Below are 16,419 nucleotides of genomic sequence, written 5' to 3'. Positions count from 1 at the left end.
ACAAAACATAAAGAAACCCAAAGAACTTCTAGGGAAATTGAATGGAGATCTTCAGTCTTAAAGTAGATCCGGCTTCCAAGCTGATTCCGATGGCTATACTTGAGTATCTCCTACCTTCTACTCTACATGTACCCTTTGATCCTCTTCTCGGGTGTTTATATAGACTTTGGAATGCCCAAAATAGCCTAAAATTACCTTTTTTCGAATAGAATTAGACTTTGGCTCGACAGGGACACGGCCGTGTGCCACACCCGTGTGCAGATGCTCAGGTCGTGTACAATTCTGACTTGGTTTAATGTCGACACGGTCATGACACACGGGCGTGTGGTTTACCTGTGTAAAAATGCCTAGACCGTGTGAAACACTGAATTAGGCCCAATTTGTCCGTTTTTGGCCTGTTTCATGCTCTTTTTACCTTCCTATGCTCGTCTAAGTAAAAAAACATGAATTTAAGGGATTAAGAGCATCGAATTCAATGAAACTAAGAAAAAATCATCCATAAATATGTTAAACATGGGGTAATAATATGTATATATTATGGTTTATCAAATATCCCCACACTTAAGCATTTGCTTGTCCTCAAGCAAAATCCTCAACTCTCAATTAAAATAAATTCTTCTCAACTTATAATTCTCATTAATAATGTATTTAAATAAACCACAAGTAATCATATATTGAGAGTCTAACTAAAAGAACATCAAAGTTTCACACAATCCGAGTTGAGCATTTTAATCATAAAATTATAGGTATCACCCTTTATCTAAGTAATTACCTTTAATTCCAAATCAACGAGGGTTGACATCCTCACTAAAGATTCACTCAAATCATTCAAAGTGTTTAAGGTTTAGTAATTAGCCCTCAACAGTTAAGCATGAAAAGTTATTACCATAGGCTTGCATGAAAATCAAATCTGCACCACTATAAATAAGATGATACACAAATCACAAGGTCTTTAACAGGGTTGTAATAGGGCTTGGGTTAAAGGTGTGGATAAAGGCTGAAAAAGAGAGGGTTAGAATCGAGATTAATTTAATAAGTTACCGAACTTAGAATAATAAAGCTAATTACTGAATTAAAAAAAATTGCCAAAATTAAAACTATCCAAAACTAATGAAATGAGATTTTCTCTCAATATAATGACTTTAACTTATCTAAGCTCTTTAGAACAATATGTAACTGAATGAATATAAATATACGAATTTTTTTTTTAAGAATAAGAACAAGTACAATAATGGAAAGTACATAATAAGAAATAATTCAGGAACTGAAATGAAAGAACATAGTTAGGTAACTAATCAAATCAAATCTCGATAAAAAAAAGGAATTCAATAAAAAAAGGAGAAATCAAAAAGGGTTAAGTTGTGGGCTAACATTAAATGAAAAATCAAAAAACAATGGTTAAGGCTCAAAGTGGTTCATTAGGGGTCAATTATGTGGGTAGGCTTTTTATGGGGTAAACGGGTTAAAACCTAAGTGCCTTTATCATCTCAATATATCAACTCAAGGGTGTGGTCTTGACATGCATAATCGAATCAAGTTCTAGAATAACAAATCAATGTTGACACACTCATAACCAATAAAATCAGTGAGCAAGAAAGATATATGCTCTAAAAGGCTCAAAATCTCACAAAAATTATGGGTATTTGATGTCAATCCTGTAAATTCAAAACTTCAAGATAATACCTCAATTCAGGGAAACAACCTAGCAATTTTAATTCTCAAAATTCAACTTATCATGCTTGATTCTCTAATGCCTTTAAAGTTTAAACAATCAATGCACAATTCCCTATGATTAAATTCAAAACATATTAATAAAAATTTTAAATCAATCAGAATTTACTCTAATAATAGTCTGAGGAAATTAATTGAGAATGAGATAAAAATTTAGGGATTTTCCAAGAATCATATAAATAACCTCCCCACACTTAGAATGTACATTGTCCTCAATGTACGAAGATAGATAATAATAATATAAGCATAGTATCAGAAGATAGGGGGGTTGGGGTGAACAAGGATGGAGAAAGGAAAGAAATGAAGAAATATAGGGAAGAAAAGTGGGGTGTTGGTCACCGGAAGTTCATCGGAGAGTGGTGGCCGGAGTGGAGGGGATGAATAGTGGGGAAGATGAATAGTGGTAGTGGGGTTTTAAATAGGAAAGAGGGAAAAATTAGGGTTAGAGGAGGGGGATAAATGGGGACCACGGTCGTGTAAGCCCCGTTTTGGGCCACACGGCTGTGGCCCACGCCCATGTGGTGTGTTCCTAGCCCATTTTTTTTGTGAATTTTAAGTCAATGTCGCACACGGTCTCTTAGAGACGCCCGTGTCTCAAGGCCGTGTGGTGCACACGACCGTATTGCACGGTTGTGTGCACGTTCGTTTTCTTCTCCCACGCCCATGTTAATGAATTGTGCTTGTGGTCTGATGTTTTAAGTCAGTATCACACACGGCCTGTGGACATGCCCGTGTGTCTCACACGACCGCATCGCATGGCCATGTGGTGCTTCATTCGCTTTTTCTATGCCTGTTGTAGGTCCAGCACGCCCGTTTCTGGTAATCAAGATTGCGCATGATTTTCGGGCACAGCTGTGGCTTCAGTCCGTGTTGTATTCTAATATTGGAAGTTTCAATTGTTTGTGTAAATTACCACACGGCCTTAGGCACGTCCGTGTTCATAATCGTGGGACGTCCACGACCGCCTCGTACGGTCATGGTAATTTTAATGCATGTCGTGCCTCTGCTGGTTTTTGAGAAATTAAAGTGCAGTTTCACCACGGTTTGGGACACGCCCACGTCCCTAGCCATGTGATGCATACGACCATATCGTATAGTCGTGGCTATTTATCGGAGCTCGTGTGTCATCTTGGCTTGGGGAAAATGTTTGTTCTGTTTTAGTACGGCCATGGCCACGCCCGTGTGTCCTTCCCGTGGTGCTCCCCTAGCCTTGAGCACGCCCGTGTGCTAGGCCGTGTGTGCCAAGAATACCTGCTGTTAGATTGTAAAACAAATAGAAAAACAAACTAAAGTTACTTAGTGCGGTTAGTGCTTGGGTTGCCCCTTAAAAAGTACTTATTTAGAGTCTAAGCTCGACTTTACCTTGTGGGTATGTTAGGCCGGTTCGCGGAGTGGTAGCTTCTCTCTATTGTTTTTAAAATTCTCACTGTTATAAAGTTTAAGACAATGTTCATTTACCTTGAAAGTGCCTTGGGTTGGGTGACTTACCTCTATTGTGCCATATGGAAAAACAGTTTAGACTACGAAAGGACCTGACCATCGTGATTTAAGCTTCCCATGAAACAATTTGAGCCTTGAGTTGTATAATAGGATAAGATCTCCTACTTCAAATTGCTTGTGTTACTTTAAACGAGCATCATGGCGGCGCTTCGTTGCTTCATTGTATAATCGTGAGTTCTCATAGGCATTAGCTCGCCATTCATCTAACTTGTTCAGCTGCATCAATCTCTTTTCACCTGCGAGTTTGGGATCAAAGTTTAGAAATTTTATAGCCCAAAATGCTTTATGTTCTAGTTCAAACAGTAAATGACAACTCTTCCCATAAACAAGTCTGTAAGGAGATGTTCCTATAGGGGTCTTAAAAGCAATTCTATAGGCTCATAAAGCATCATCTATTTTCTTTGCACAATCCTTCCTATTTGACTCTACAATCTTTTTTAGGATACATTTGAGCTCTTGGTTCACGACTTTGACTTGTCCACTAGTTTGAGGATGGTAAGGGGTAGCTGTTCTTTGGTAAACTCCATATTTCTTAAGGGTTTTATCAAATTGAGCATTACAAAAATGAGTAACCCCTATCACTGATAATTGTTCTAAGTGTTCCAAATCGAGAGAAGAGTTTCTTAAAGAACCTTACCACCATTCTAGCATCATTAGTAGGTAAGGCTTGGGCTTTCACCCATTTAGACATATAATCAACGGCTACTAAGATATATTTATTCCCAAATGAGCTAGGGAATGGACCCATGAAGTCAATACCTCATACATCAAATATTTCACATGAAAGCATGTACGTTTGAGGCATTTCGTCATGTTTAGAGATATTACCTGTTTGTTGGTATTTATCACAAGAAGTAACATACCTGTTGGTGTCTATGAATAGTGTGGGCAAATAAAAACTTGATTCGAGTGTTTTATGTGCAGTCCTAGTACCACTGTAATATCCTTCAGTTGGTTTTGAGTGGCAATGTTCCAAGATTCTAATTGCTTCTGACTTCGTAACGCATCTTCTAATAACTTGATCTGCACATATACGAAAAAGAAAATGATCTTCCCAAAAATAGTTTTTCACATCAGTAAAGAAGCGTTTCTTTTGTTGATGTGTCAACCCTTTTGGTGCAATGTTAGCAGCTAAATAATTCGCAATGTCTACAAACCAAGGTTCCTCAGAGTCAGATATAGCAAAGAGTTGTTCTTCAGGGAATGAGTCATTTATCTCCTATTCTCCAAGTCCCTTGAGATGTGGGTTTTCTAATCTAGATAGATGATCTGCTGTAAGATTTTCTGCTCCTTTCTTATCTTGAATACTTAAATCGAATTCCTGCAACAATAAAATCCATATTATTAGTAGAGTTTTTGCATCTGTTTTATTAAGGCGGTATCGAATAACTGAATGGTCAGTGTAAATAAAAACTTTAGATAATATCAAATTTGGTTCAAATTTATCAAATGCAAAAACCACAGCCAACAATTCTTTCTCAGTCATTGAATAATTTTCTTCTGCGGCTGTCAAAGTTTTGCTAGCATAATAGATTGGTTGAAAATGCTTGTCTTTATGCTGTCCAAGAACCGCACCCATTGCAAAATCACTCGCATCACACATTAGCTCAAAGGGTAGATTCCAATAAGGTGCAACTACAATTGGAGCATTAATTAATTTATCTTTAAGAGTATTAAATGCTTCTAAACATTCCCGACTGAAACTGAAAGGCACATCTGTTTCTAGTAAATTCGTTAAAGGCTTAGCTATTTTAGAAAAATCTTTAATAAACCTTCTATAAAATCCAGCATGACCTAAAAAGGTTCGAATATCCTTAACTGAACTAGGGGGAGGTAATTTCTCAATAGTTTCAACTTTCATTTTGTCAACCTCGATTCCCTTACTAGAAATTTTATGGCCTAACACAATCCCTTCACGAACCATGAAGTGACATTTTTCCTAATTCAGCACTAGGTTCATTTCCTCACATCTTATTAGCACTCATTTTAAATTTTTAAGGCAAAGATGGAAAAAATTACCGAATACCGAGAAGTCATCCATAAATACCTCCGTAATGTCTTCCACGAGTTCATCAAAAATGGCTAACACGCATCACTGAAAAGTAACAGGAGCATTGCATAATCCAAAAGGCATTTGTCGATAAGCAAACGTACCGTATGGACATGTAAATGTCGTTTTCTCTTGGTCCTCAAGAGCTATTGGTATTTGGAAGTAACTAGAGAGTCCATCTAGGAAGCAATAATACATATGCCCAAATAATCTTTCCAACATCTGATCAATGAACGGTAAGGGAAAACGGTCTTTTCTTGTGGCATCGTTTAATTTCCTATAATTAATGCAAACTCTCCATCTTGTGATTGTTCGCGTTGGAATTAATTCATTCTTCTCATTGGCCACAACAGTCATGCCTCCTTTCTTAGGAACAACATGCACAGGGCTCACCCAAGAACTGTCAGAAATAGGATAAATAATTCCAGCATCTAGAAGTTTAATTACCTCGGCTTTTACAACTTCTTTCATGTTGGAATTCATTCGCCTTTGAGCTTGCACACAAAGTTTATACTCATCTTCCATTAAAATTTTATGTATGCAAAAAGAAGGACTGATCCTTCTTATGTCAGAAATCTTCCAAGCTATGGCTCTTTTGTGCTCCTTCAACACTTGGAGTAACTCGTCCTTTTTGGTTGGCTGTAAATCTAAATCAATAATCACTGTTAATGTGAAATTATTTCCAAAAAATGCATATTCTAAGTGATCTAGCGGTTGCTTTAATTCCAATTTAGGAGGTTCTTCAACAGAGGGCTTTAATTTTAATTCATTGTTTACCTCAATACCCTCGTAACTCTTCTGTCTCAGTGAATGCTCATTGGAATTTAGTTCAGATTTTATCGTACCTATCGCAGAATCATCATAATTTACCTCCTCCCCTTGGGCAAGACACAGTTCCAACGTGTCCTTATGTACGATTTCCTGTAGAGAATCTTGAGTAGCATGATCAATAGAATAAATAAAATAACAGGAGTCATCTTGTTCCCTAGAAAATCTAATGGCATCATAAATTTTAAAAATAATTTCTTCGTCACCTACCCTCAGCACAAGCTTACCGTCACCCACATCAATAACAACCCTAGTAGTGGCTAAAAATGGGCGACCTAAAATTAAAGGCACCTCAACATCCTAATCCATGTCAAGCACAAAAAAATCAACAGGGAATATGAATTTATCTACTTTTACAAGCACATCCTCTATAATACCCCTAGGATATTTAATAGATCTGTCAGCTAGTTGAATACTCATCCTAGTAGGTTTTGGTTCCTCAACACCAAGTTGCTTGAACATTTTGTAGGGCATCAGATTAATGCTAGCGCCTAAATCAGCTAGTGCCTTCTCAACATTTAAACTACCAATTAAGCAGGGAATAATAAAATTTCCTGGATCTTTTAATTTGGTCGGCAGTTTATTTTGGAGTATGGCCGAGCACTCCTCGTTGAGTTCCATTGGAGACAATTCTTCAAACTTTCTTTTATTTGTTAGGAGCTCCTTCAAAAATTTTACGTATGTAGGCATTTGCGAGATAGCTTCAACAAAAGGTAAGTTAATATGTAACTGTTTAAAAAGTTCAAGAAATTTACCGAATTGTGCATCCATGTGGTCTTTTTTCAACTTTTTTGGGTACGAGATTGGTGGTTTATATTCCCTCAACACCTTTTTTTATTGTTTTCGGGTTTCACCTCCTCATCTTCTTTTCTGTCAGCTTCTGGTGGCAACTTCTTTGCAATTTCAGTTAACATCTTCCCACTCCTTAATGTAACTATTTTCACATCCACTTTTGGATTGGGTTCGGTGTTACAAGGTAAACTCCCCGGTGGTCTTTCTGAAACCATCTTAGCCAACTGTCCTATTTGATTCTCGAGCCCTTGAATTGATGCTTGCTAATTTTTAAGTGCAATTTCAGTGTTTTGAAAATGAGTCTCCGCTACTGAAATAAACTTTTTCATCACCTCCTCAAGGTTCGGCTTTTTCTCTTGCTGCTAAGGTTGTTGTTGGAAGCTTGGAGGGGGTGGTGGTCTCTGATTGCCTTGGCCTCCCCATGAGAAATTTGGGTGGTTCCTCTAACCTGCATTGTAAGTATTACTATAAGGATTATTTTGAGGCCGAGGATTATTACTCATATAATTCATTTGCTCATTCTCCATGTTAGGGCTGTAGGATGGATATTCTAAATTGCTCATTCCTCATCCACTTACATTGCATTGCATTACTGGATGAACCTGTGTAGAACCAAGTAAGCCATCTGTAATACCCCCTACCCGTATTCATTGCCGGAATAGGGTACGAGGCATTACCGGAGTTTACGAATTAACTTTTTTTAACTCAATATAGCCCCTTTATAGATATCTAACCTTCCCTGCAATATTAAACCGAGACCAATCCACATCAACCAATCCAATTCAACATATTTTCAAGATAGATTCATGCATTTTTATAAGATAACCTCATCACATACCAAAACCAAGATTTGTTAGCCATACCAATGGCTGACCTTACATTCATATCACATTAACATTTACTTTATTAGCTTATACATGCCATTGATTTCCAAAATAAAGTTTCTTGATATACCGAAATCTTGAAGTTGATAGTGTGATGTGTCTCCAACCAAATTCGACCTCCGAGCTCTTAACACTACAAAACAGGGAAAAAAGAAATAAGGTAAGCACTTTATGCTTAATAAGCTCATGTAACAAGAATTATACTTACCTAATATTTTCAATTCAATACAATAAACATTCAAATATCCATTCAATGCATTATTACCCTAACATGCACAAACTCAACATTCAAGTTAGTATAATAATTTCCATGTGTCAATAATGTACATACCATGATTGATGAGCTCATCGATACCATGATTTCCATTCTCTTGTTATTTTTCCATATTTATCCCATTAAATTTCTTAGAATTTCGATGGATTTTTAGAGGTACACTTTTAGTGTACATTTCCGGGTCCGTCAATTCATATTCATGTACACATATTTCCATTTCAGAGAGCACACTCCTACGAACCTCATCTTTATAGCGAGATTACCAATCCAGGCTAAATCCCCTGTAATATAAACTCATAGAGTATTGTTGGGATTACCAGTTCAGACTAAATCCCCTACAACGACAATTACTCTAATGAGCTTGGATCTGAATTACCAGTCCAGGCTAAATTCAGACCCTAATTCGGATTACCTGTCCGGGCTAAATCCATTTTCTACATATTCTTCGGAAGGGCTATATCAGAATAGGATCACCTGTCCGGGCTAGATCCTTTTTACCGTCAATTCCTTTTCAGAGATCCATCGAAATTTCCTTTCATTCAATCGGGATTTCTTCCCATTTTTATCAAATATATCAATATTTCATCAATTTTCATACAATGAACATTAAAATCATATTCACATCAATAACATACATTTCAAGCATCTAAGAATATAATTCAAGTTACACGAACTTACCTCGATACTTGTTCGTATACACAAATCTACTGATCCCGAACTTTTTCTTTACCTTGATCTAACTTCGTATTTGAATTTTCAGGATCTAAATAAATAAATTTAAATATAAATTTAATACATTTCATGTTCATATGCAACATTCTTTATAATTCAACTATTATTTATAGTTCATTCAAAAGTGTCTACTTGAGTCATAGTCACTAAATTATTTTTATCTTGAGCTAAAAAACTCCAAATTAGGATATGCTAATTTTTCTTCAAACTAGACTCACATATCTTCTTACCATAAAATTTTCAGGATTTTTGGTCTAGCCAATAAGTACAGTTTATTCTTTAAAGTTACCCCTGTTCTGCTGTTTGACAGTTCTGACCCTTCTTTACTAAAAATTAATTATCTATTCATACAAGATTCAAATGATGTTCTCCTTTGTTTCTATTAAAAACATACTCATTCAGGATTCTAGAAATATAAATTTAAGACCATAATTATTTTTATTCATTTTTTTATGATTTTTCAAAGTGAAAATAGGGGAACCCGAATTCATTCTGACCTTTTCTCACAAAATTTATTATATCTAATGATTTACAAATCCATTTATTACACCGCTTCTTCTATGAGAAATTAGACTCAATAAGCTTCAATTCCATATCTTTTTTATCTTTTAATTAGATTTCTAAAATTTATGGTGATTTTTTAAAGTTAGTGTATTTCTACTGTCCAAAACTATTTTAGTGCAAGCTGTTTATTACCATTTTTTCCCTAAGCTTTTAATAAATAATAATTTCGTCCCTACTCAATTAGCCTCTTAATTGAGCTAATTTTTCTCAATTAACACTTTATTCTATCACTTTAAACTACCTTATAACCTTTGGGAATCAGAATTTCAGCACTAGACTTTAATTCCAAACATTTTTACAATTAGATCCTAAAAATCAATTTCTATTGAAATTACCTAATAAAATCATCTTATAAACAAATTAAAGCTTAAATTTTATTCTATTTCATCATAAACTTACAGCACTCAACCATGGTGACTTTCAGTTTCATCCATAAAATAAAAAACTAATGAATTTAATAGTAGGACCTAGTTGTAAAAGTCTTAAAAACACAAAAATTATAAGAAAAAGGCAAGGATTAACTCACTTGGTGCAAAAAATATGGAATACTCTCCTATGGTGTTTTGGCTGATGAGAATGAAGAAAAATGAAGAGAAATCTAGATATTTCCTATTTAGTCCTATCTTTATTTAGTTAATTATGCAATATTCCAAATTTGCCCTTAAATCATCAATTTTCCTACTGATTTCATGCCCTTGCCGTCCAGACCAAATAAATTTTGGGTCTAATTGCCTTTTAAATCCTCTCTCATTAGACACTTAAGCTATTTAATCATTCTAGCAACTTTTACACCTTTTCCAATTTAGTCCTTTTCATTTAATTACCTACCCAAACGTTAAAATTTTCTAACAAAATTTTAATATCACATCACTAACATTTTATAAATATTTATAAAAATATTTCCTACTCAGTTTTACGAGATCAAGGCCTCGATACTTTGTTTTTACCCAATTCCTTCAATAATTCCTTTTTTTCTAACTAACCACTAAATCGGTAAAATTTTTCTATCGATATTTTAATACGATTTTCCTATCATATAAATATTCATGCAAAAATAGTAAAATAAATTTCTCTTTAAATCGAATTTGTGGTTACGAAACCACTGTTCCGATAACCTTGAATTTAGGCCATTACACCATCAATTTTTCTATTCAAAAGTTCTACCTGATTGGAAAGCATAGTAACCGAATCAACGTTAAAAACGTCGGCTGCTTTTTTCGGCTTTGTCCTCATGACTTGCCACTGATAATTGTTTAGTGGAATCTCTTCTATGAACTCATAAGCTTCTTCAGGTGTCTTATTATTGATAGTTCCACCAGTAGCTATGTTGATCATTTGTCTAGTCGAGGGATTCAAATCGTTGTGGAAAGTTTGAACTTGCAGCCAAAGAGGCAACCCATGATAAGGGCACCTTCTCAATAGATCCTTGTATCTTTGTCATACATCATAAAGTGTTTCTAAATCCATCTGCATAAAAGAAGAGATATCATTCCTTAATTTAGTTGTTTTAGCCGACGGAAAATATTTAAGCAAAAATTTTTCAGTCATTTGTTCCCAAGTGGTGATTGACCCTCGTGGTAACGAGTCCAACCACTGTTTAGCCTTATTCCTTAATGAAAAGGGAAACAACCGAAGGTGAATGGCATCGTCAGAAACACCATTAATCTTAAAAGTGTCGCAAAATTTCAGGAAATTTGCTAAATGAGTGTTTGGATCCTCGTCCTGCAAACCATCAAACTGAACAAACTGTTGTATCATTTGAATAGTGTTAGGTTTTAGTTCAAAATTATTTGCAGCAACAGCTAACAGCAGGTCCAACTATACTCGATTCAGTTCCTGTTAAAGCAGGTTTAGTATAATCATACATAGTACGAGGAGCGGGATTCTAATCTACTGGATTTACAGCAACTACAGAAGGTAACAGATTATTCTAATTTTCAGCCATCTCCTCGGTATTAGTGTGAATATCGCCCTCTCGCTCTTCCTCTATGTATTGTAGACTTCACCTTATTTCTCTTCGGTTTCTACTAGTTGTACTCTCGATCTCACTATCAAAAAGAAAAGGTCCTGACGGGTTTCTTCTAGTCATAAATTATAAAAACCTGCCAGAAGTAAATAAAAGAAAATTTAGTAATTAAATTGCAATAAAAATAAAAAATGGCTAAAGTAATAAAAATTAAGCGTTCCTAATATCTTAGTCTCTGGCAACGGCGCCAAAAACTTGATGGTCGTGAAACTAACTAAAAATTCGACTAAGGCAAGCGCACCTATTGAAAATAGTATAATTATGGTGAGACCGGGAATATCGTATCCACGAGGACTAAAAGTACCAGTAATTGCTGTCTTTTTATTATATAACCTAAGAATTAAAGGATGTTTTTAAACTAAAACTAATTATCTAATTAACTAAGATTATGACAGAGATTAAAGTTGGAAAATACTTTTTAGAAGACCGATAGAGAAAACAATACACAAGGAAGAATCCACCTAGACTTCACTTATTACTTCTGAATTAGACGATTTATTCACTTGACTTAATTCGTAGAAATCCCTAGTTTATGTTATTATCTCTCTCAAGAATAAAAAAAACTGACTCTAGGTTGATTAATCGAAATCTCTTTCTAATTAAAACCCCTATTGTCGCATTAACTCAGTCTATGAATTCCCTTATTAGATTTGACTCTAATCTGGAAGATTTATATCGTCTTATCTCTAGAATTGCATGCAACTCCGCTTAATTATGAATGATCTACTATTAAACAGAGACTTTTGCTCCACTGAATAAACACATCAAAAACCTGAATTAATATCCTGGAATATTAAAACAAGGGTTAAAACTCACAATTAAGAATAAGAACAAGCATTTATCATATAATTCAAATAGTAATAAGATTCGTCTTAGGTTTCATCTCCCTTAGGTATTTAGGGAGTTTAGTTCATAATAATGGAAAACATCTCAAAATTGGGAAAACAACAAAACATAAAGAAACCCAAAGAACTTCTAGGGAAATTGAATGAAGATCTTCAGTCTTGAAGTAGACCCGAATTCCGAGCTGATTCCGATGGCTATCCTTGAGTATCTCCTGCCTTCTACTCTACGTATCCCCTTTGATCCTCTTCCCGGGTGTTTATATAGACTTTGGAATGCCCAAAATAGCCTAAAATTACCCTTTTTCTGAATAGAATTAGACTTTGGCTCAACAGGGACACGGCTGTGTGCCACGCTCGTGTGCAGCTGCTCAGGCCGTGTGCAATTCTGACTTGGTTTAATGTTGACATGGCCATGACACACGGGCGTGTGGTTTACCCGTGTGAAAATGCCTAAGCTGTGTGAAACACTGAATTAGGCCTAATTTGTCCGTTTTTGGCCCGTTTGATGCTCTTTTTGCCTTCCTATGCTCGCCTAAGTATAAAACATGAATTTAAGAGATTAGGAGCATCGAATTTAATGAAACTAAGGAAAAATCATCCATAAATATGTTAAACATGGTGTAAAAAATATGTATATATTATGGTTTATCAATATTCCATCTTTTAATGGAGAAAAATAGGTTATTACCCTTATTGATGATTTTTCAAGATAATGTTACATGTATTTGCTTGATGAAAAACCTCAATTAGTAAATGCTCTTGACATATACATTAATAAGGATGAAAGACAATTAGATAGAAAAGTGAAAATAGGAAGATCTGGTAGAAGTGGTGAATTTTATGGGACATCTATTGAATCTGGACAATGTCCAAGTTCATTTGCAAAATTCTTTGAAATTCGTGGCATATGTGCACAGTATTCTATGCCAGACACACCTCAACAAAATAGTGTGGCAGGAAAGCGTAATCGAACTTTTGATGTGTTGCGAAACTAACTAAAAATTTGATTAATGCAAGTACACCTATCAATTAATAGTATAGCTATGGTGAGCAAAGATATTCTAACGAAGAATAAAAGTACTAGTAATTATCGTCTTTCTATTATTTAACCAAATAATTCGAGTGATTGATTAAACTAAAAATAACAAAATTAATTAACTAACGAACACGACAAAGAACAAATCACGAAAATAATCGAGTAACAAACAAGAAGCGAAACAATATCCAAGAAAGAATTTACCTAGATTTCATTTGTCACAATCAATCTAAATTACGCAATTTCTTTACTTAGTGACTTGATCCGTAGAAATTCCTAAATTATGCAAATATCTCTTTCGAGCATAATAGCAATTGACTCATGCTGTGGATTGCATGCTATAGATTTATTTGAAATTTATTTCTAATTAAAACCACTATTGTCACATTAACTCATGCTATGGATTTCATTTGAAATTTATCACTAAATAAAACTCCTATTATCACATTAACTCATGCTATGGATTCCCCTATTAAATTTTGACTCTAATCTGGTAGATTTATGTTATTCTATTTCTAGGATTGCATGCAACTCCACTCAATTACGCAAGATCTACTTTAAACAGGGTCTATTCAACCATCGATTTAAGCACATCAAATATGGATCAATAATCTAAAAATACTAAACCAAGAATTAAGCACACATAATTGAGAACAAGAAACTAAGTATTTATTGCGTAAAATAAAAATCCAAAAGACAAAATCCATTATAGGATTCATCTCCCCTAGGTATTTAGAAAATTAGCCCATGGTTGAAAATAAAAAACATCTTAGATACAATATAACCAAAAGAAACAAAGAAACTCATGATAATCTCCTAATAAATTAAATAGGAATTTTCTATCTTGACGAAAATCTGCTTCAAACTGGCTTCAATTGTGTTGTTCGAGTCGTTTTCTTAAATATTCTATGAAGGCTTACTCCTATCTTCTTATTTTTATCATATATGTCTTAGAATGCCCCAAAAACCTAAAAATAGTGATTTTTTGTAGTTCAGTATGTAACTTCACAAAATTGACATAACCTACAACATGCCCATACAGGTCACATGGTTGTGTTTTCTGGCCATGTGAAATGGTTCAACCCGTGTGGTTTGGTCGTGTAGAATGGTTCAACCCGTGTAGCTCATGTAGCTTGCTATGACACTCAGATTTTCTCTCGTTTTTCACTCTTTCTGCTCACAAGTGCTCTATTAAGCATTAAAACATGAATTTAAAGGATTAAAAGTATAAAATTTACAATTAACATCAACTAATCACCCAAAAAAGCATTAAGAATATGGTTAAAACATATTACTTTTAGCACTTATCAACTTTATTAAATATGTTTGGGAGTATGATGATTAACTCTTCATTACTTATATCATTGAGGATGCATGCACTTAAATTTGTTATATGGTTATTAAATAGGGTTCCTAGTAAGGCAGTTCCATAAACTCCTTTTGAGTTAAGGATTGAAAGAAAATTTAGCCTTAGGCACCTACATGTTTGGAGTTGTTAAGCAGAAACAAGAAAATATAATCCATGTGAAAGAAAATTTGAATCTCGTATGATAAGTGGATACTTTATTGGTTATCTAGAGAAACCTAAATGATGTAGGTTTTACGTACCAATCATAGTTCGAGAACCGTAGAAATTGGTAATCATAGATTCCTTAAAAATGGTGAAGTTAGTGAGAGTGTTTCAAAATAAGTTGTGGATATAAAAGAAATTGGAGTAGAATTTCCCACACTTATAATTTTCTTTTATCCACAACTACCACAAATGTTGTTCCAACAATTAATCAATGTTCTAATAATGTTGAACAACATATAAATGATGAAACACATCTAGAAGAAACTAACTCACAAAAATTTGATGAAAATGAACCACAAATAATGTCATTAAGAAAATCTTAAAGAGAGAAAATAGGTTATTCTTGATGATTTTGTGGTTTATTTGCAAGAATCAAAATTTGATATTGAAATCAATAAAGATCCAGTTTCGTTTTCACAGGTCATAAATAGTGATGAGTTTGATAAATGGCTAAGTGCCATGAAAGATGACATGAAATCTATGGAATAAAACAAAGTCTGGAACATTGTTGAATTGCCAAAAGGTTCAAAATGAGTTGAATGTAAATGAGTTTTTTAAAACCAACCATGACTTAAATGACAATATCGGACAAAATAAGGCTAAACTTGTTGCCAAAAGTTACACTCAGAAGGATGATATTGATTAGAAAAAAAAAAAAAACCTTTCTTACCAATCTCTAAGAAAACCTCCTTAAAAATTATTTTGGTGTTGGTGGCTTATTATGATTTAGAGTTACGTCAAATGAATGTGAAAATAAAATTTTCAAATGGAGATCTTGAGGAAGAAGTTTTTATGGACCAACATGAAGGTTTTACAGTTGAATGAAAAGGTCATATGGTGTGTAAACTTAAGAATTCATATATGGACTTAAAAAAAACTTCGCAGCAATGGTACATCAAGTTTAATGATAATATAGTCTTTTGGATTTCAAGTAAACATTATTGATCGATGTATATACCAAAAGATTAGTGGGAGCAAGTTTATTCTTAGTTATATATTTTGACGATATTTTGCTTGCTACAAATGATTTTGGTATATTGCATGAGACAAATTTTTTTCTCTCGAATAATTTTGAAATGAAAGATATGGGAGAGACATCCTATGTGATAGGAATTGAAATATTCCATGATAGGTCACAAGGATTGTTAAGATTGTCCCAGGAAAACTATATTAAAAGATTTTAAAGAGCTTAAATATGTATAACTATTCAGTAGAATTGTTCCTATATATGTATAACTATTCAATAGGAATATGTATAACTATTCAGAGAGATTAAATAGAATCAATTCTTTATAATTATGTTGTGGGTTGTTTGAATAAAGAATCACATGCTCATGTATAGAAGATCTAATTGGTTGAAAATAATTGGATATTAGGATTTAGATTTTACTAGATGTCTTGATAGCAAGAGATACACTTTTAGCTATTTATTTATATAGTTGATGAAGCTATGTCATGGAAAAGTGCTAAATCATTTACGATGGCATCATCTACGATCAAAGTAGAATTTGTGGCATGTTTTAGGGTTACTATTCATGCATTATGGTTGAGGAATTCTATTTAGAGACTTGGGGTAGTCGACAC

The 16,419-nt window shown here is 34.2% G+C and overlaps 1 non-coding gene across 1 annotated transcript; it reads left to right on the top strand.

Moving 5' to 3' along the window:
* Positions 1-10,748: 10,748 nt before the first annotated feature.
* Positions 10,749-10,855, top strand: LOC128286298 (small nucleolar RNA R71). The gene has a single exon (XR_008276841.1). It is a non-coding gene; the product is annotated as a small nucleolar RNA R71 (small nucleolar RNA).
* The last annotated feature ends 5,564 nt before the right edge of the window (positions 10,856-16,419 follow it).

This window comes from Gossypium arboreum, chromosome 12, assembly GCF_025698485.1.
Source record: "Gossypium arboreum isolate Shixiya-1 chromosome 12, ASM2569848v2, whole genome shotgun sequence".
NCBI lineage: Eukaryota > Viridiplantae > Streptophyta > Magnoliopsida > Malvales > Malvaceae > Gossypium > Gossypium arboreum.
The sequence above is the reverse complement of the archived record's forward strand: the minus strand, read 5'-3'. Positions and strand labels throughout refer to the sequence as shown.